Raw genomic sequence first — 21,970 nt, forward strand, 5'->3', positions numbered from 1 at the left:
GGGGGGGATGGCCTGGAAAGGGGGGTGGGGGTGTGATGAGATATGTCTTAGCATTTTCTAATACAATGTGTTTTTTTATGAATTATGTCTATATGAAAAACAGTAAAAACATTTTTAGAGTAATTAAAACACCACACACAACATGAGGACAGAATTGATATTGATTTTGGAGGAAAGCTTTTTTTTTAAATCTAAAACAAGAGGAAAGGGTACTGTTCTTACTTGTGTTCATGTTAATAATTACATTGTCATTGTAACTGATTATCATCAGTAAAGATTCAGAGATTACTGAGTCATCCGGTTAAGTGTAATATCTAACCTTTTCTGCTATGTCACTGTGTATTTCATAAAATTGCATAAGGCAGTGTCCTGATTCTTATTTTCCTTTAGTATTGTTAAGCCAAAACCAAGACTTGACCCTAGATACAGAAAACTATAATGGAAATATTTTCACCTGTTCTTTGTATTGGGATCCACTACTTTGTGGGCTATACTGCCATGAAAATGATGCCATGACTATACTGCCATGAAAAAATAGCCTTAGGCCCCTTTCACACTATAAAGTTATTCTGTTAAAAGATCCGTTACAAACATCCATTGGAAAAGCCATGTTAAACGGCCGTTACACAATCCCATTCAAGTTTATGGGATTTTTTTAATTATCCGTTAGGAACCGTTATAGCCCGTCATGAATAATGGACGTTAGTTGTGACGGAAGAAATAAAGGCACATGCAGGGCCGGATCATCATTGGCGCTCATGGAGCACCTGCTCCGGGCCCTGTGCCCGCAGGGGGCCCCGTCACATTTGGGACATCCCTGCGGGCTGCTCAGTTGCGGATCGGGGCCCCCCGATAGCCTGGCCACGGCCACTTTAAAACAGTGACCAGCGGCAGCTCCTGTGGGCCCGGACTCCTCCTGCTTTTTCTATATTTCATATTTCCTTACCTGGCCGCGCTCGGCAGGCTCAGGTGATACGTCGGGTCTCGTGGGCTGTGACGAGTGACGTCTCCTGCGGCTCCTCTGCACACGTCAGGGACGTCACTCATCATTTCCTGCAGGGCACAGTTTTCTTCATTACACCCCAGCGCTGCAGGAGATGACGAGTGACGACCCTGACGTTGTGCAGAGGAGCCGCAGGAGATGTCAATCGTCACAGCCCACGAGACCCGACGCATCACCTGAGCTTGCCGAGCACGGCCAGGTAAGGAAATATGAAAAATAGAAAAAAGCAGGAGGAGGGGGGAGCAATGAGCAGGGGAGGATTGAGTGGGGGAGGATGATGAGTCAGAGAGGGGTAATGATGAGCATGGGGGGGAGAATGATTGGCAGGGGGGCAATGATTGGCAGGGGGGCAATGATGGGCAGGGGGGCAATGATGGGCAGGGGGGGGCAATGATGGGCAGGGGGGTAATGATGAGCATGGGGGGTAATGATGAGCAAGGGGGGTAATGATGAGCAGGGGGGTAATGATGAGCAGGGGGAGTGATGAGCAGGGGGGAGTGATGAGCAGGGGGGGGGAGTGATGAGCAGGGGGGGAGTGATGAGCAGGGGGGAGTGATGAGCTGAGCAGGGGGGGAGTAATGAGCAGGGGGGGAGTAATGATGAGCAGGGGGAGGAGTAATGATGAGCAGGGGGGGAGTAATGATGAGCAGGGGGGAGTAATGATGAGCAAGGGCGGAGTAATGATGAGCAGGGGGGGAGTAATGATGAGCAGGGGGGATGATGAGCAGGGGGGGGAATGATGAGCAGGGGAAAACACGGGAAAGGAGGCGGGGGGGTTAAATATGGCACAGGGGCTGATAAAAGGGGGAGGAAGGGGGGGCAAACTGAGGATTAAGGGGAATCAAAGTTGGGGGGATGATGAGGCATTTAGTTCAGAGCTATAGTCATTTATTTTACATTTATTTTTTCCTCTCAAATTTTCCTGTGAAAATGAGGGTACGTGTTATATGCGAGTGCATGTTATACACAGATAAATACTGTAATTCCCCCTCCCCCCTCAAATCTGTGGCCCGCAATAACTTTAAAAACGCAGGGGCCGCCGGGAGGTAGCGCACGCAGGGACACCACTCACGTCCCGTGCGTGCACCCATAGGAGCGGAGCAGCGAGGAGTAAGTTACCTACACATCATCTTCAGTGCTCCGACCACCGCTCCTCCAGTCCCGGGACCTACTGCTATGGCCCCTAGGCCATAGCAGTAGATCATGACCCCGGACCAGAGGAGCGGTGGTCGGAGCACTGAAGTGGGGCAGTAAACAGACATCCAGCCTCCAGCCACACACTGTATATGTCTGTGGGGGACACTGGCAATGTAATTTGGGGGGACTACAACCTAATGCGGGGAACTGAAACCTACTGTGGGGGAACTACAACCTAATGTGGGGGAACTGTGGGTGGGTTTGGTGAAGAAAAGTTTAGTGGAGAAGGACCAGGAGGGCATGGGGGGCTGAAGTGAGGTTGTTTGGGGGGGGGGCATGTAAGGTAAGTGTGGGTTTGGTAAAGGGGGCAGAGGAGTGTGAAGGGGACTGAGGGGGGGGGGTAGTGGGTGCAGAAAAGTGGAATAGTGGAGAAGAACCAGGAGTGTTGAAGGGGGGGACTTAAAGGGGTACTGCACCCCTAGACATCTTATCCCCTATCCTTTGGATAGGGTATAAGATGTCTAGGGGTGGAGTACCCCTTTAAGAACCAGAGGGGGACTAAGGCTAAGTTTCCAGAGAAGGCAAAAGCACAAGAAAAAAAATGCCCAAAAATTACCATAACACAGGAAAAAGCAGCAGCAGTTTTTCTGTGTTTTTGCAAATAAATAAAGGGGGAAACTTAGCCTTAGAGGTCTCAGGGACCAGGAGTCTGGAGGAGGACTTAGGGGTCTGGGGGGCAGAGGGGTCTGGGGGATTTAGGGCTCGTCCACACTACGAACTTCCAGGCAGTCTTAATCTGGCCCTGGGCACATGCACTAATTTTTTCTTCCGTCACAAGAAACAGGTAAATTAATGGCTGTTATTTTTAACATTGAAGTCTAAGGCTGATGGACGGTAGCAAATACACCCGTTAATGTCGTTATTTTAACGTTCGTTATTTTTACAGTAAAGCCTTCACTCCCCTGAAGTCACATGATGTAGTGCTCACACCCCCTGTCACACACCCCTTTTCTTCTGGGACTATACAGCAGGAGGCAGCACATCCTAGAGCTCCATCCGCCACCGTCCGCCACATTGATGGCTGCTATGCAGTATGTTTTTCAGTGTATTTGGGAACATGTGCTTTGCCGCTTTTTTTTTTTTTTTTTTTTTGCTGTGTGCTTTGCCCGCAGTTTGTATGGGTGTATGAATGCTTTTGGTAGGGAAGTGTACATGATCATTTTGGACCGTGTGGTGCCACTCTGCGACATTTTTCTGTCCGACATGTGCTTGCATTTTTGCAGGACACATGCATTTTTTCATGCAGTTTGTATGGGAGCATGAATGCTTTGGCTTTTGTATCGCAATTCTAGCTTTTAATTTTTTTTTTTTATAATAAAAGGGGAATATTTTTTTTTTATCATAGACATAATGCCAAAAATATTAGAAAAATCAACTAAAGAGCCCAAGAAGGCACCAAAAAAGGTGAGTTATCATAATTTGGAATTATTTGTTATTATTTTTACATTCTTTAATTGTTATTATTTCTGAAATTTTTTCTTTTTAATTTGTATTTTTCAGAAGCTACCACCAATGGAATCATCAAGCAATGATGACCCTGGATTTATTTCTATTGATTCTCCAAGCCCCAGTGTGAGTATTTGAATTTTTTTAGGATAATATTATTTATGTTTCCATATTTTATATAGATTTAATATCATTAGGATAATTGGTATTGAAGTGCACAGGATAATTTTTGAATGTGTTATACCACTCTTTTTTTTTTTTTTTCTTTTGCCATTTTATCAATAATTTAATTATTTATAAAAAAAATTCTAGACACACAGTATTCTTCCACAACACCAAAAAAAAAAAAAAAAAATCCTCCACATCACCACAAATCAAAAAAGGGGATTTTTCAAATTTTCAACTGTTTTGAATTTTTAGAAATGTCAATGATTTATTAAAAGAATTGTTTATTTTTTGCAGAAGTGGTTCAGGAACCCTCTAGCATGTGGTGGTTCAGGAACCCTCTACTCCCTCAGATGAGGAATCAGAACATACATCCGGATCCAGAAGCCCAAGTGTGAGTTTTTTTTTTTTTTTTAAATAATTATAAAATTAAGTTTTCTATAATTTAAATATTTTTTTTCCTTTGACAGTCGGAATATATCCCATCCTTAGGCTAGGATTCCACTTGGTTTTTTTTCTGGCAGTTTTTGGAAAACTGCCGCTGCAGTTTTTGAGCCAAAGCCAGAAGTGTATTCAAAAGGAATAAGACATATAAAGGAAGGACTTATACTTCTCCTCCCTTATGGATCCACTTCTGACTTTGGCTCAAAAACTGCAGTGGCAGTATTCCAAAAACTGACAGAAAAAAAGAACCAAGTGGAATCCTAGCCTTACATGTGGAATAGTGATGTCGCGAACATCAAATTTTCGGTTGGCGAACGCAAACTTCCGCAAAAGTTCACGAACCGGGCGAACCGCCATTGACTTCAATGGGCAGGCGAATTTTAAAACCCACAGGGACTCTTTCTGGCCACAATAGTGATAGAAAAGTTGTTTCAAGGGGACTAACACCTGGACTGTGACATGCTGGAGGGGCATCCATGGCAAAACTCCCATGGAAAATGACATAGTTGATGCAGAGTCTGGTTTTAATCCATAAAGGGCATAAATCACCTTACATTCCTAAATTGTTTGGAATAACGTGCTTTAGCCCCCTTTAGGCAGCACATAGAGCCCCACTTTAGGCATCACATAGTTAGATCCCCCATTTAGGCAGCACATAGATTCCCCCATATTAGGCAGCACATAGTTAGAGCCCCCCTTTAGGCAGCACATAGTTAGAGCCTCCCTTTAGGCAGCACATAGAGCCCCCATGTTAGGCAGCACATAGTTAGAGCCCCCCTTTAGGCAGCACATAGAGCCCCCCTTTAGGCAGCACATAGACCCCCCTGCCATATTAGGCAGCACATAGGTAGAGCCTCCCTTTAGGCAGCACATAGTTAGATCCCCCTTTAGGCAGCACATAGATTCCCCATGTTAGGCAGCACATAGTTAGATCCCCCCCTTTAGGCAGCACATAGATTCCCCCATGTTAGGCAGCACATAGTTAGAGCCCCCATATTAGGCAGCACATGGTTAGAGCCCCCCTTTAGGCAGCACATAGTTAGAGCCTCCCTTTAGGCAGCACATAGAGCCCCCATGTTAGGCAGCACATAGTTAGAGCCCCCCTTTAGGCAGCACATAGAGCCCCCCTTTAGGCATCACATAGTTAGATCCCCCCTTTAGGCAGCACATAGATTCCCCCATATTAGGCAGCACATAGTTAGAGCCCCCCTTTAGGCAGCACATAGTTAGAGCCTCCCTTTAGGCAGCACATAGAGCCCCCATGTTAGGCAGCACATAGTTAGAGCCCCCCTTTAGGCAGCACATAGAGCCCCCCTTTAGGCAGCACATAGACCCCCCTGCCATATTAGGCAGCACATAGGTAGAGCCTCCCTTTAGGCAGCACATAGAGCCCCCTTTAGGCAGCACATAGTTAGATCCCCCTTTAGGCAGCACATAGATTTCCCATGTTAGGCAGCACATAGTTAGACCCCCCCCCTTTAGGCAGCACATAGATTCCCCCATGTTAGGCAGCACATAGTTAGAGCCCCCATATTAGGCAGCACATGGTTAGAGCCCCCTTTAGGCAGCACATAGTTAGAGCCTCCCTTTAGGCAGCACATAGAGCCCCCATGTTAGGCAGCACATAGTTAGAGCCCCCCTTTAGGCAGCACATAGATCCCCCCCCATATTAGGCAGCACATAGGTAGAGCCTCCCTTTAGGCAGCACATATAGCCCCCTTTAGGCAGCACATAGTTAGATCCCCCCTTTACGCATCACCTAGTTAGATCCCCCTTTAGGCAGCACATAGATTCCCCCATGTTAGGCAGCCCATAGTTAGATCCCCCCTTTAGGCAGCACATAGATTCCCCCATGTTAGGCAGCACATAGTTAGAGCCCCCCTTTAGGCAGCACATAGATTCCCCCATATTAGGCAGGACGGGCGACCACCATAAGAAATTATTTTCTAACTAAAATGTTTAATGAAATAAAGAAGCAGAGTTTATCCCTCTCTGTATTTATTTATGTTTTTTTTTTGAAAATGTAACTTAAAAAATCACACGCAACAAGCGTTCCCTGGTGTAATGGTTAGTACTCTGGAAAATTCAAGTTTAAATTATCAGAAAGTCCAGAAGACTCTATAATGCAGGACGGAGAAACACACAAAGAAATCCTTTTCAAAATAAAAATTTTCATCAAATAAAGATGAAAGCAGCGGCCAGAAAAATTGCAGCACCAGAGAAAGTGCAGCACCAGAGGCCATAAAAATTAGACATGTACACCTGGCTGGAAAATTTGGTATTGTCGCAGCCGCTGCTGTAGCAGTGGCCAGAAAAGTTTCTGTTTGTTTCACCAGGCAGAAAGTGCCCTAAAACATTGCGGCTTGAACCCTAGTTGGTGGCGGATAAGTCACGCAAGTCATCCAGCATTCAGAGTTCAAATACAGCAGCGTGTGGACCATTTTTAGCCCAAGGCAGCTCATCTGATCAGGCCTTGTTCAGTCAAATGTATCACCCAGTGTCAGTCCCTTCGGGATCCATCCCTCATTCATCTTAATAAAGGTGAGGTAATCTAGACTTTTTTGACCTAGGCGACTTGTCTTCTCAGTGACAATACCTCCTGCTGCACTGAAGGTCCTTTCTGACAGGACACTTGAAGCAGGACAGGCCAGAAGTTCGAGCGCAAATTGGGATAGCTCAGGCCACAGGTCAAGCCGGCACACCCAGTAGTCAAGGGGTTCATCGCTCCTCAGAGTGTCGATATCTGCGGTTAAGGCCAGGTAGTCTGCTACCTGTCGGTCAAGTCATTCTCTGATGTTGGACCCCGAAGGGCTATGGCGATGCGTAGGACTTAAAGGAGTAGTCCAGTGGTGATTCAGTGGTGAGCAACTTATCCCCTATCCTAAGGATAGGGGATAAGTTGCAGATCGCGGGGGGTCCGACCACTGGGGCCCCCTGCGATCTCCTGTACGGAGCCCCGACAGCCCGCGGGAAGGGGGCGTGTCGACCTCCGCACGAGGCGGCGGCCGACACGCCCCCTCAATACAACTCTATGGCAGAGCCGAAGCGCTGCCTTCGGCAATCTCCGGCTCTGCCATAGAGATGTATTGAGGGGGCGTGTCGGCCGCCGCCTCGTGCGGGGGTCGACACCCGCTATCTCGGCGGAGAGCCGGGGCCCCGTACAGAGAGATCGCAGGGGGCCCCAGCGGTCGGACCCCCCGCGATCTCAAACTTATCCCCTATCCTTAAGATAGGGGATAAGTTTTTCACCACTGGACTACCCCTTTAAAAAGCTCTGCATGTCCTCTATCAACAGCATGTCTGTACAGCATCCTGTCCTTGCCGGCATGTTCGTGGGAGGAGGAGGATTACTTTCACCTCTTCCCCGGTTAGATTCCCGTTGTGCTGTGACATGACCCTTATACGCTGTGTGCAGCATACTTCTTAATTTATTTTTGACCTGCTGAATCCTTTCCGCCTTGCAGTAATGCGGTAACATGTCAGGCACTTTATGTTTATACCGGGGTCTAGTAGCGTGGATACCCAGTACAGGTCGTTCTCCTTCAGCCTTTTTATACGAGGGTCCCTCAACAGGCACGACAGCATGAAAGACCCCATTTGCACAAGGTTGGATGCCGAGCTACCCATGTCCCATTCCTCGTCCTCAGTGATGTCAGGGAAGGTATAATCTTCTTCCCCCCAGCCACGTACAACACCACGGGAACCAGATAGGTGACAAGGAGCACCCTGGGATGCTTGTTGCGGTTGGTCTTCCTCCTCCTCTTCAAAGCCACATTCCTCCTCTGACTCCTCTTCCTCACAATCCCCTTCCAGCGTTGCCGCAGGTCCAGCAAGCAAAGCTGATAAGGCTGTTTCTGGTGGTGATGGTGACCACAACTCTTCCTCTTCACGCTCATCTACTGCCAGGAAGAAAACAAATGGTATGATGTCACTGATGGTGCCTTCGGTGTGACTGACTAGGTTTGTCACCTCCTCAAAAGGACGCATGAGCCTACAGGCATTACGCATGAGCGTCCAGTAACGTGGCAAAAAAATTCCCAGCTCCGCAGATGATGTCCTAGCACCCCGGTCATACAAATATTCGTTAACGGCTTTTTCTTGTTGGAACAGGCGGTCGAACATTAGGAGTGTTGAATTCCAACGTGTCGGGATGTCGCAAATCAAACGCCTCACTGGCATGTTGTTTTGCCGCTGGATGTCTAAAAAGTGCACCATGGCTGTGTAGGAACACCTGAAATGGTCACACACCTTCCTGGCCTGCTTCAGGACATCCTGTAAGCCTGGGTACTTATGCACAAAGCGTTGTACAATCAGATTACACACATGTGCCATGCACGGCACATGTGTCAACTTGCCCAACCTCAATGCCGCCAACAAATTTGTTCCGTTGTCACAAACCACTTTGCCGATCTCCAGTTGGTGCGGAGTCAGCCACTGATCCACCTGTGGGTTCAGGGCCGACAGGAGTGCTGGTGCGGTGTGACTCTCCGCTTTCAGGCAAGTCAACCCCAAGATGGCGTGACACTGCCGTATCTGGGATGTGGAATAGCACCTGGGGAGCTGGGGGGTGCCGGTGATGTGGAGCAAAACACAGTAGTGGAAGAGGACTCAGCCGAGGAGGTTTTGGAGGAGGATGGAGTAGGAGGAGTAGAGGAGGTGGCAGCAGGCCTGCCTGCAAGTCGTGGCGGTGTCACCAACTCCTCTGCAGAGCCACGCATTCCATGCTTGGCAGCCGTCACCAGGTTTACCCATTGCGCAGTGTAGGTGATATACCTGCCCTGACCATGCTTTGCAGACCAGGTATCAGTGGTCAGATGGACCTTTGCCCCAACACTGTGTGCCAGACATGCCATTATTTCCTTTTGCACAATGGAGTACAGGTTGGGGATTGCCTTTTGTTTAAAGAAATTTTGGCCGGGTACCTTCCACTGCGGTGTCCCAATAGCTAAATTTTTTATAAAGGCCTCAGACTCCACCAGCTTGTATGGTAAAAGCTGGCGGGTTAGCAGTTCACACAAGCCAGCTGTCAGACGCCGGGCTAGGGGATGACTTTGGGACATTGGCTTCCTGCGCTCAAACATCTCCTTGACAGACACCTGACTGTGGGCAGATGAGCAGGAACTGTTCAAGGCGAGAGACGGAGAGGCGGATGGTTGAGAGGGGGCAAGGAGGGCAGCAGTGGTTTACTTGGATGAAGATGCTGGACCAGGAGGAGGATGGCGGCTTTGAGTTTGTGTGCTGCTTGTACTCATGTGTTGATCCCATTGGCGTTTGTGATGTGACATCAAGTGCCTTCGCAAAGCAGTTGTACCTAGGTGGGTGTTGGACTTCCCACGACTCAGTTTCTTTTGGCGCAGGTTGCAAAAGGCCTCGCTGTTGTCAGAGGCAGACACACAAAAAAATGCCACACTGCTGAGCTGAATGACTGCATTCTAGTGGTTGGCGTCCCGTCTGGCTGACCCCGGGTGCCGATGCATGCTGTCTGACTGTGCCACTAGCTCCTTGTGACGACCTCCCCCTGCTTCCAACTCATCTCCTCCTCCTCTCTGTCTCCCCATCTGAACTTTCCCCCTCTTCTTCTTCTCTTCTAGCGGGCACCCACGTGGCATCCACGGACGAATCGTCATCATCAACCACTTCACCGGTATCTGACAACTCAAGAAAGGAAGCAGCAGCGGGTACAACATCATCATCATCATCACACTATACGTCCATGTGTGTAATGCTGCCTGACTGAGACATATCCCTGTTATCTACATCCTCTGGCAATAATGTTTGCGCATCACTCATGTCTTCAGACTGATGTGTAAATAACTCCTCTGACGGATCAAGTAAAGCTGCTGTGGTGCTAGTGTTGGTGGTGGCAGCAGGCGGGCGAGTGGTAACTTGAGAGGTGCCCGAAGCTAAGCTAGAGGAGAAGGATGGTGCGTCAAGGTTACGAGCGGAAGCTGTAGAAGATTGGGTGTCCTGTGTTAGCCAGTCAACTATGTCCTCAGAACTTTGCGGGTTCAGGGTATGTGGCCGCTGAACACTGGCCATTATTCTAGGGCCAAAGGGAATCCCAGGACCATGACCACGACGGCCCCTGTAGGGTGGCCTGCCTCTGCCTGTCATTTTTTTTTCAATTAGTGGTACTATGCGTGCAAGCTACTGTGACAACAGATATGAGTGCCACTGTGCACTGACAGAAATTGGCAGAGTAGACGCTGTAGGCCTGACACACACGCTTGCAGACAACTAACTGCTATTCAATCTATTACAGTCAATATTGTATTTTATTTTTCAAATTTACACTAAAGTCACCCCAAAGATGATTTGCACTAGTGTGGCAATGAGCCCTGAAGGCCAAAAGACTCCCAAGTGTGAAGTGAAGTGACTGATTTTATTTTACAGCCAAAAAAGGTATTTTTTTTTTTTAAATTTACACTAAGGTCACCCCAAAGATGATTTGCACTAGTTGCTGGAAAGAAAAAAAGTTTGCCAGCGGAGTACCCCTTTTAAACAGTGGTTACCCAACCAGGGTGCCTCCAGCTGTTGCAAAACACACGGACTGATGTTTGAGCCCTTTTAATACTGTAGTTGCTGGACTGAAAAAAAGTTTGCCAGCGTAGTACCCCTTTTAAACAGTGGTTAGCCAACCAGGGTGCCTCCAGCTGTTGCAAAACACACGGACTGATGTTTGAGCCCTTTTAAAGGGGATCTCCCGTGTAAAACTTTTTTTTTTTTTTTTAATCAACTGGTGTCAGAAAGTTAAACAGATTTGTAAATCACTTCTGTAAAAAAATCTTAATCCTTCCAGTACATTTTAGGAGCTGTATACTAAAGAGAAATCCAAAAAAGAAATGCATTTCCTCTGATGTCATGACCACAGTGCTCTCTGCTGACCTCTGCTGTCCATTGTAGGAACTGTCCAGAGCAGCATATGTTTGCTATGGGGATTTTCTCCTGGACAGTTCCTAAAATGGACAGCAGAGGCCAGCAGAGAGCACTGTGGTCATGACATCAAAGGAAATGCATTTCTTTTTTGGATTTCTCTTTAGTATACAGCCCCTAAAAAGTACTGGAAGGATTAAGATCTTTTAATAGAAGTGGTTTACAAATCTGTTTAATTTTCTGACACCAGTTGATTTTAAAAAAAAGTTTTCCATAGGAGTACTCCTTTAATACTGTAGTTGCTGGACTGAAAAAGTTTGTTAGCGGAGTACATAGTTACATAGTTACATAGTTACATAGTTACATAGTTAGTACGGTCGAAAAAAGACATATGTCCATCAAGTTCAACCAGGGAATTAAGGGGTAGGGGTGTGGCGCGATATTGGGGAAGGGATGAGATTTTATATTTCTTCATAAGCATTAATCTTATTTTGTTCCAGGAATGTATCTAATCCTGTTTTAAAGCTGTTAATTGTTCCTGCTGTGACCAGTTTCTGAGGGAGACTGTTCCATAAGTTCACAGTTCTCATGGTAAAGAAGGCGTGTCGCCCCTTGAGACTAAACTTTTTCTTCTCCAGACGGAGGGAGTGCCCCCTCGTCCTTTGGGGGGGTTTAACCTGGAACAGTTTTTCTCCATATTTTTTGTATGGGCCATTAATATACTTATATACGTTTATCATATCCCCCCTTAAACGTCTCTTCTCAAGACTAAACAATTGTAACTCCTTTAATCGCTCCTCATAGCTAAGATGTTCCATTCCCCATATTAGTTTAGTCGCGCGTCTCTGCACCCTTTCCAACTCCGCAGTGTCCCTTTTATGGACAGGTGCCCAAAACTGAACAGCATATTCCAGGTAAGGCCGTACCAATGATTTATAAAGGGGGAGTATTATGTCCCTGTCCCTTGAGTCCATGCCTCTTTTGATACATGACAATATCCTGCCGGCTTTGGAAGCAGCAGCCTGACATTGCATGCTATTCTGTAGTCTGTGATCTACAAGTACACCCAGATCCTTCTCTACCAGTGACTCTGCCAGTTTAATCCCCCCTAAGACATACGACGCATGCAGGTTATTAGTACCCAGATGCATAACTTTACATTTATCCACATTGAACCTCATTTGCCAAGTGGATGCCCAGACACTTAGTCTATCCAAGTCATCTTGTAACTTATGCACATCCTCTATAGACTGTACCGTGCTACAAAGCTTGGTGTCATCTGCAAAGATAGAAACAGAGCTGTTAATACCATCCTCTATATCATTAATAAATAAATTAAACAACAGCGGGCCCAGTACAGAACCTTGGGGTACACCACTAATAACCGGGGACCAATCAGAGTACGAATCATTGACCACCACTCTCTGGGTACGATCCATGAGCCAGTGTTCAATCCAGTTACAAACTAAAATTTCCAAACCCAAAGACCTTAACTTACCTGTCAGACGTCTATGAGGGACAGTATCAAATGCTTTAGCAAAATCCAGAAACACTATATCCACAGCCATTCCTCTGTCAAGGCTTCTACTCACCTCTTCATAAAAGCAAATTAGATTGGTTTGACAATTTCTATCCTTAGTAAACCCATGCTGGCTATCACTTATAATACAATTATCCCCTATGTACCCCTTTTAAACAGTGGTTAGCCAACCAGGGTGCCTCCAGCTGTTGCAAAACACACGGACTGATCTTTAAGCCCTTCTAATACTGTAGCTGCTTGAAAGAAATCAAGTTTTCAACCGGAGTACCCCTTTTAACCTGTGGTTCCCTCCCAACCAGGGTGCCTCCAGCTGTTGTAAGACACATGGACTGATATTTGAGCCCTAAAAAGGGCTTTTTTGGGTGCTGTCCTTAAAGAAGATGTTATATTAGTGGTTTAGGAGTGTAGTGGACCCTGAATGAACCACCTAGCTATCACTTTCCCTATTACAGCAAGAGCAGCTTCATTTTCCCTCCTCTCTCTAAGCCTACAGCATGCCGAATGAAAGTAAAATGGTGTCCGTGCAGTAGGTAGGAGGGTCTGGAAGGGAGGGTCTGCTAGTTATTGGCTGTAATGTGTCTGCTGACTGTGACGCACAGGGTCAAAGTTTACCACAATGTTAATGAATAGGGGACGGATCGAGCTTCACATATGTTCGCCCGGCGAGGCGAATGCGAACAAGCGAAGTTCGACGGCGAACAATTCGCGTCATCTCTAATGAGGAATCCGAGGAGGAGTGTGTCCCGCATGTGTCGGCCCCCCAGGACTCCCAGAATAGGCCTTCCAAAGAGCCTGAACCAGTATGTAGTGCACAATTATATTGCAGTTTTTTTTTCAACATGTTGTATACCATATTTGAAATATAAAAAAAAAATGTAAATAGCGTCCCGAGCCTCAGCCAAAAAGGGGAAGAGGAGGCCTCATTGTTTGTGGCAGGGGACATGGTCGTGTGAGTATTTAACCTCTTAAGGACCCAGCCATTTTACACCTTAGGACCCGGCCATTTTTTGAACATCTGACCACTGTCACTTTAAACATTAATAACTCTGGAATGCTTTTAGTTATCATTCTGATTCCGAGATTGTTTTTTCGTGACATATTCTACTTTAACATAGTGGTAAAAAAAAATTGTAACTTGCATCCTTTCTTGGTGAAAAATTTGAAAATTTTATGAAAAATTTGAAAATTTTGCATTTTTCTAACTTTGAAGCTCTCTGTAAGGAAAATGGATATTCAAAATATTTAAATTTTTTTTCACATATACAATATGTCTACTTTATGTTTGCATCATAAAATTGACAAGTTTTTACTTTTGGAAGACACCAGAGGGCTTCAAAGTTCAGCAGCAATTTTCCAATTTTTCACAACATTTCCAAACTTACTATTTTTCAGGGACCAGTTCAGGTTTGAAGTGGATTTGAAGGGTCTTCATCTTGGAAATACCCCACAAATGACCCCATTATAAAAACTGCACCCCCCCAAAGTATACAAAATGATATTCGGTCAGCCTTTAACCCTTTAGGTGTTTCACAGGAATAGCAGGAAAGTGAAGGAGAAAATTCACAATCTTCATTTTTTTACACTTGCATGTTCTTGTAGACCCAATTTTTGAATTTTTACGAGGAGTAAAAGGAGAAAATGTATACTTATGTTTGTAGCCCAATTTCTCTCGAGTAAGCACATACCTCATATGTCTATGTAAAGTGTTCGGTGGGCGCAGTAGAGGGCTCAGAACCAAAGGGGTGACAAGGGGATTTTGGAGAGTACGTTTTTCTGAAATGGTTTTTGGGGGGCATGTTGCATTTAGGAAGCCCCTATGGTGCCAGAACAGCAAAAAAAAAAAACACATGCCATACCATTTTGGAAACAAGACCCCTTGAGGAACGTAACAAGGAATTAAGTGAGCCTTAATACCCCACATGTGTTTCACGACTTTTGCATATGTAAAAAAATAAAATAAAATTTCACTAAAATGTGTGTTTCCCCCCAAATTTCAAATTTTTGCAAGGGTTAATAGCAGAAAATACCCCCCAAAATTTGTAACCCCATCTCTTCTGAGTATGGAGGTACCCCATAAGTTGACCTGAAGTGCACTACGGGCGAACTACAATGCTCAGAAGAGAAGGAGTCATATTTGGCTTTTTGAGAGCAAATTTTGCTCGGGGGCATGTCCCATATAGGAAGCCCCTATGGTGCCAGGACAGCAAAAAATACCCACATGGCATACCATTTTGGAAACTAGACCCCTTGAGGAACGTAACAAGGAATAAAGTGAGCCTTAATACCCCACACGGGTTTCACGACTTTTGCATACGTAAAAAAAAAAAATTCATTAAAATGGGTGTTTCCCCCCAAATTTCACATTTTTGCAAGGGTTAATAGCAAAAAATACCCCCCAAAATTTGAAACCCCATCACTTCTGAGTATGGAGGTACCCCATAAGTTGACCTGAAGTGCACTACGAGCGAACTACAATGCTCAGAAGAGAAGGAGTCATATTTGGCTTTTTGAGAGCAAATTTTGCTCGGGGGGCATGTCGCATTTAGGAAGCCCCTATGGTGCCAGGACAGCAAAATAACCCCCACATGGCATACCATTTTGGAAACTAGACCCCTTGAGGAACGTAACAAGGGGTACAGTGAGCATTTACCCCCACTGGTGTCTGTCAGATCTTTGGAACAGTGGTCTGTACAACATTTTTAATTTGCACAGCCCACTGTTCCAAAGATCTGTCAGACACCTGTGGGGTGTAACTTCTCACTGCACCCCTCATTACATTTCGTGAGGGGTGTAGTTTCCGAAATGGGGTCACATGTGGGGTTTTATTTTGTTGGCGTTTGTGAAAACCGCTGTAACAATCAGCCACCCCTGTGCAAATCACCTCAAATGTACATGGTGCACTCTCCCTTCTGGGCCTTGTTGTGCGCCCCCAGAGCACTTTGCCACATATGGGGTATCTCCATAGTCGGGAGAAATTGCATTACAAATTTTGGGGGGCTTTTTTCCCTTTTACCTCTTGTGAAAATGAAAAGTATAGGGCAACACCAGCATGTTAGTGTAAAAAAAATTATTTTTTTACACTAACATGCTGGTGTAGACCCCAACTTCACATTTTCATAAGGGGTGAAAGGAGAAAAAGCCCCCCAAAATTTGTTAGGCAATTTCTCCCGAGTACGGCGATACCCCATATGTGGCCCTAAACTGTTGCCTTGAAATATGACAGGGCTCCAAAGTGAGAGCGCCATGTGCATTTGAGGCCTGAATTAGGGATTTGCATAGGGGTGGACATAGGGGTATTCTATGCCAGTGATTCCCAAACAGGGTGCCTCCAGCTGTTGCAAAACTCCCAGCATGCTTGGACAGTCAACGGCTGTCCAGCAATACTGGGAGTTGTTGTTTTGCAACAGCTGGAGGCTCCATTTTGGAAACAGTGGCGTACCAGACGTTTTTCATTTTTATTGGGGAGGGGAGGGGGGCTGTGTAGGGGTATGTGTATATGTAGTGTTTTTTATTTTATTTTGGGTTAGTGTAGTGTAGTGTTTTTAGGGTACAGTCACATGGGCGGGGGGTTACAGCGAGTTTCCCGCTGCGAGTTTGAGCTGCCGCGCAAAATTTGCTGCATCGCAAACTTGCAGCCTGATGCTCACTGTAAGCCCCCTGCCCATGTGAATGTATCCTGTACATTCACAGGGGGGGACCTCCAGCTGTTGCAAAACTACAACTCCCAGCATGCACAGGCTATCAGTGCATGCTGGTAGTTAAAGTTTTGCAACAGCTGGAGGCACACGGGTTGGGAAACACTGAGTTAGGAAACAGACAATGTTTCCCAACCAGTGTGCCCCCAGCTGTTGCAAAACCACAACTCCCAAACATTCTCAGGCATGCTGGGAGTAGTAGTTCGGCAACATCTTTAGAGCCAGATGTTGCCGAACTACAACTCCCAGTATGCTTGGAGTTGTAGTTTTGCAACATCTGGAGGACTGCAGTTTGCAGACCACTAATACAATGGTTCTCAATCTGTGCCCTTCCAGATGTTGCAAAACTACAACTCCCAGTATGCCAAAACTGTCCAGGCATGCTGGGAGTTGTAGTTTTGCAACATCTGAAGGGCCAGATGTTACAGAACTACAACTCCCAGCATGCCTGGACAGTAAGGGCATGCTGAGGATGTGCAGTTTTGCAACATCTGGAAGGGCACAGTGGTCTCCAAACTGTGGACCTCCAGATGTTGCAAAACTGCAACTCCCAGCATGCCCAGACGCCAAGGGCTGCCTGGGCATGCTGGGAGTTGTAGTTTACAGGGTCCCATTACAGCAATGCATGTCGCTTTACGGCGACATGCATTGCTGTAAAGGGCCAGACCGCGGCTGAAGAGCAACTCACCTGTCGCCGCCGCCGTCTTCATCGCAGGGATCCGGGTCTTCAGGGACGAGGTAAGTACTGGGGCCGGGCCCCAGCACTCCCCCGTCCCCCGCCGCGTCCTCCGGTCTTCCTCCCGTCCTCTCCGGACTTTCAGGGGCCGGGCAGGACGGGAGGAAGTAACCGCCCCCCCCCCCCTGCGATTGGTCGGTTAACTAACCAAAGAATCGCAGGGGATCGGAGGAGGTGGCCGGCTTGCCACCTTGCTCCTATACTCCAGCATGGTCCTGGCTGTCTGTGACAGCCGGGATCATGCGAAATTACCGGGCGGTCGGGTCCCAGAGACCCGATCAGCCCGGTATCGCTGCAGATCGCGCCCTACATGGCCCCCCTCGGCATTTGCCCTGGATGCCTGCTGAAGGATTTCAGCAGGCATCCAGTTCCGATCTCTGCCCGGTGCGCGGCAGGGACTGGAAAACGCCAGGGCGTATGAATACGCCCTGGGTCCTTAAGGCCCAGGGTGTGAGGGCGTATCCATACGCCCTGGGTCCTTAAGAGATTAAAGGGGTTATCCAGGAAAAAACTTTTATATATATATATATATAAACTGGCTCCAGAAAGTTAAACAGATTTGTAAATTACTTCTATTAAAAAATCTTAATCCTTTGAGTACTTATGAGCTGATGAAGTTGAGTTGTTCTTTTCTGTCTAAGTGCTCTCTGATGACACATGTCTCGGGAACCACCCAGTATAGAAGCAAATCGCCATAGCAAACCTCTTCTACTCTGTGCAGTTTCCGAGACAAGCAGAGATGTCAGCAGAGAACACTGTTGCCAGACAGAAAACAACACCTCAACTTCAGCAGCTGATAATTATTGAAAGGATTAAAAATTTTAATAGAAGTAATTTACAAATCTGTTTAAATTTAAAGTTGATATATAAATTTTTTTTTTCCTGGAATACCCCTTTAATATTACTTGTTTTAAAAGTGCACTTTTAAAGTCAGTTGCCCAGAGCAAGTAATGACATTGATTCTTTATTTTATGGCTTGTTTTTAAAGAGCCAATGTGATTGCTTGCGTAGTCAACTAAATACACCACAGTTTTTGCAAAACTATTAACAGAAGATTTCTAATTTCAGGGTGGCGCTCGGACCGATTGGGAGAATATTGAAGGGGGCAGTACGTGCCATAGGTCATCATTAACGATAACCTCTTAATAGCTATAGTCGAGGCTCGTCCTGCCCTGTGGGATTCGTCCGCCCCCTACCATGCCAAGTGCCAATACACCAAGGCTCTTTGGAATGAGATTTACAGCGCCATGTGTAATTTCTGGGACCTGTCACCTAATGAAAGATGCATTATTGGTAAAAAAAAAAAATAATAATTATGTTTTTGTTTTATGTTTTTTGTTTATTTTTTTAAATAATTTTATTTTTCCTTCTAGGCGACCAGATAAAACATTACTGGGTATCCATCAGGGACCGACACATGCAGGACCTAAGGGAGGAGGAATAGAGGCCAAGTGGATCGGGTGCCTCCACCAAAACCCCATAAATATACCGGCCACTCCTTGGGTTCCTCCAAAAATGCCATAACATGCGGAAGTATGGCAAATTATATTTATTTATTCTTTTAAAATATTTTTTGTAAATAAACTAATTAATTTTTTATTCTCTTTCAGAACACACTGCAGTGTGAGGACACAAAAGCAGACCCTCGCTGTTGCACCACCCTCCCTTCCCCAGCCCCCGACACTGCTGATCAAGGGCAAGAGCCTTCTCCCCTACCAGCTTCCTCATCATCCCGACCAAGTTGCCAGAGGATCGAAACATCCTTTGGAGATTTGGTCCGGCCGCTGAGGACTGGTAGGAGACGGCATGGGATCCTTGAAGATCTCATAAAGCTCACAAAGGAGAGCTTTATTAGATTGGATGATAGAGTGGAAGCCTTGAGGGAGGAGCTTTGCCAGTTACGGCAGGCGGGGGCAGGGCCGTCAACTGGTCCCTCTTCAGACTTTCTACTCTATCTCCAGAACCAAGCTCCCATGATGGAGAAACTGCCCCTTGATAAGCAGTGTCAGTTCCACAAGGAGCCATTTGAGCTTCTGTCTAGACTCTGCTGCCCCCCTCCCACCACCCCCCTTCTCCACTCCCCTTCCTTGTCCATGTCCCCTGCCCAAAGTACTATCCGTTCCCGTCACCGTTCCCGTTCCCCTTCCTGTCACCATTACAGTCACCGCACCTGTTCTCCACACTATTCCCGTCACCGCTCCCCACCTTATTCCCGTCAACGCTCCAGTCACCACTCCCGTTCCCCTTCCTATGGCCGTTACCCTTTCCTTTCCACTTCCCATTCACACGGCCGTGAACTTTCCCCTCCCCATTATCCCCAGTCCATGTACCACACCCTGCCCCACTCCCTGGGACATTCCCAGCATTTGGGCCAGTTATCCACCCCTACAAGTAGTATGGTCCAAATGCTGTCCTAGGGAGAAACTTCTGCCCATTCCACCCCTTCCTTCACATCTCCCAGTGTCCCTCTGCCCCCTAATATTCCCACCCATTCAACACCTTTCCGACAAATTTATTTCTCCCAATTACATTCCTACTCCCTGGATACCTCTATTCCCAGATTCCATTCAGAAAGAAGAATAGACTCCTTGCAGCCCCCGGAGGACCCCAGCTCCCAAGACCCTTCCCAAGCCCCCCACCAGCTCACCTTTACAGATTAATAGAGAAAAAGCCCTTTACCAAAAAAAAAATTAAAAAAATTGAAATAGTTAAATTATTTTTATTTAAAAAAAAGAAAAGAAAAGAAAATTCAACTCTTAATTAAACAAGTTTTTTTCACTTGATATAATGACTTTGTATAGCTATCTACACCCACTATGGTTTGCCTTCAGGATACTAGAGGTACCTTTGACACACACAGTGTTTTATTCACACTGATGTGGGGGATAGAAGGTACCATGCTACTATCCTGAAAACAAATATTACACAACATGGGGGAATATAATAACAGAAGAAAAACTTTGCTAGCAGGATAGGGGAGGTGGCAGATTGTACACCCCAGTGTGACTATGACACTGGTGTGTACAATCTACCCCCTCCCATATCCTACAAGCAAAGTGTACCACCAACAATATACAGTCATGGCCTTAAATGTTGGCACCCCTCAAATTTTTCAAGAAAATTAAGTATTTCTCACAGAAAAGGATGGCAGTAACATGTTTTGCTATACACATGTGTATTCCCTTTGTGTGAACTAAACCAAAAAAGGAGGGGGAAAAAGCAAATTGGACATAATGTCACAGCAAACTCCAAAAATGGGCTGGACAAAATGATTGGAATGTTTCAAGCATGTGATTCTCCTTTACACTCACCTAAGGCAAGTAATAGGTGTGGGCAATATAAAAATCACACCTGAAAGCAGATAAAAAAGGAGAGAAGTTCACTTAGTCTTTGCATTGTGTGCCACACTAAGCATGGACAACAGAAAGAGGAGAAGAGAACTGTCTGAGGACTTGAGAACCAAAATTGTGGAAAAATATCAACAATCTGAGGATTACAAGTCCATCTCCAGAGATCTAGATTTGCCTTTGTCCACAGTGCGCAACATTATCAAGAAGTTTGCAACCCATGGCACTGTAGCTAATCTCCCTGGGCGTGGATGGAAGAGAAAAATTGATGAAAGTTGTCAACGCAGGATAGTCCGGATGGTGGATAAGCAGCCCCAAACAAGTTCCATAGATATCCTGCAGGCTCAGGGAGCATCAGTGTCAACGCAAACTATCCGTCGACATTTAAATGAAACACTATGGCAGGAGAACCAGGAGGACCCCACTGCTGGCACAGAGACATAAAAAAAAAAGCAAGACTACATTTTGCCAAAATGACCTTGAGTAAGCCAAAATCCTTCTGGGAAAACATCTTGTGGACAGATGAGACCAAGATAGAGCTTTTTGGTACAGCACATCATTCTACTGTTTACCAAAAACAGAATGAGTCCTACAAAGAAAAGAACCCAGTACCTACAGTGAAATATGATGGAGGTTCAATTATGTTTTTGGGTTGTTTTGCTGCCTCTGGCACTGGGTGCCTTGAATGTGTGCAAGGCATCATGAAATCTGAGGATTACCAATGGATTTTGGGTTGCACTGTAGAGCCCAGTGTCAGAAAGCTGGGTTTGCGTCCGTGATTTTGGGTCTTCCAGCAGGACAATGACCCCAAACATACATCAAAAAGCACCCAGAAATGGCTGGCAACAAAGCGCTGGAGAGTTCTGAAGTGGCCATCAATGAGTCCTGATCTAAATCCCATTGAACACCTGTGAAGAGATCTTAAAATTGCTGTTGAGACCTGGACAGTTTTCAAAGGAAGAGTGGTCCAACATTCTGACTGAGAGGTGTAAGAAGCTTATTGATGGTTATAGGAAGCAACTGATTCCAGTTATTTTTTACAAAGGGTGTGCAACCAAATATTAAGTTAAGGGTGCCAATCATTTTGTCCAGACCATTTTTGGAGTGACAGTATGTACAATTTTCTTTTTTTCCTCCCTATATTTGGTTTAGTTCCAATTCACAGAAAGGGAATAAACATGTGCATAGCAAAACATGTTACTGCAATCCTTTTCTGTAAGAAATACTTAATTTTATTGAACAATTTCAGGGGTGCCAACATTTACGGCCATGACTGTATACATAAGCACCTTGCTTGCAGGTAGGGGGAGGTGGCAGATTGTACACCCCACGTGTGACTTTGACACTGGGGTGTACAATCTACCCCCTCCCCATATCCTGCAAGCAATGTGTACCACCAACAATATATACATAAGCACCTTGCTAGTAGTGTTGCTCGCGAATATTCGCAATACGAATTTAATTCGCGAATATCGCATATTCGCAAATTCGCGAATATTCGCAAGAGTAGCACTATATATTCGT

The 21,970-nt window shown here is 45.9% G+C and overlaps 1 long non-coding RNA gene across 1 annotated transcript; it reads left to right on the forward strand.

Annotated features, from left to right (window-relative positions):
* Positions 1 to 4,116: 4,116 nt before the first annotated feature.
* On the forward strand, positions 4,117 to 19,782 carry LOC130355458 (uncharacterized). Its single transcript, XR_008888535.1, has 3 exons — positions 4,117 to 4,205; positions 18,168 to 18,392; positions 18,473 to 19,782. It is a non-coding gene; the product is annotated as an uncharacterized LOC130355458 (long non-coding RNA).
* Positions 19,783 to 21,970: the final 2,188 nt, after the last annotated feature.

Source organism: Hyla sarda, chromosome 2, assembly GCF_029499605.1.
Source record: "Hyla sarda isolate aHylSar1 chromosome 2, aHylSar1.hap1, whole genome shotgun sequence".
NCBI classification, from domain to species: Eukaryota; Metazoa; Chordata; class Amphibia; order Anura; family Hylidae; genus Hyla; species Hyla sarda.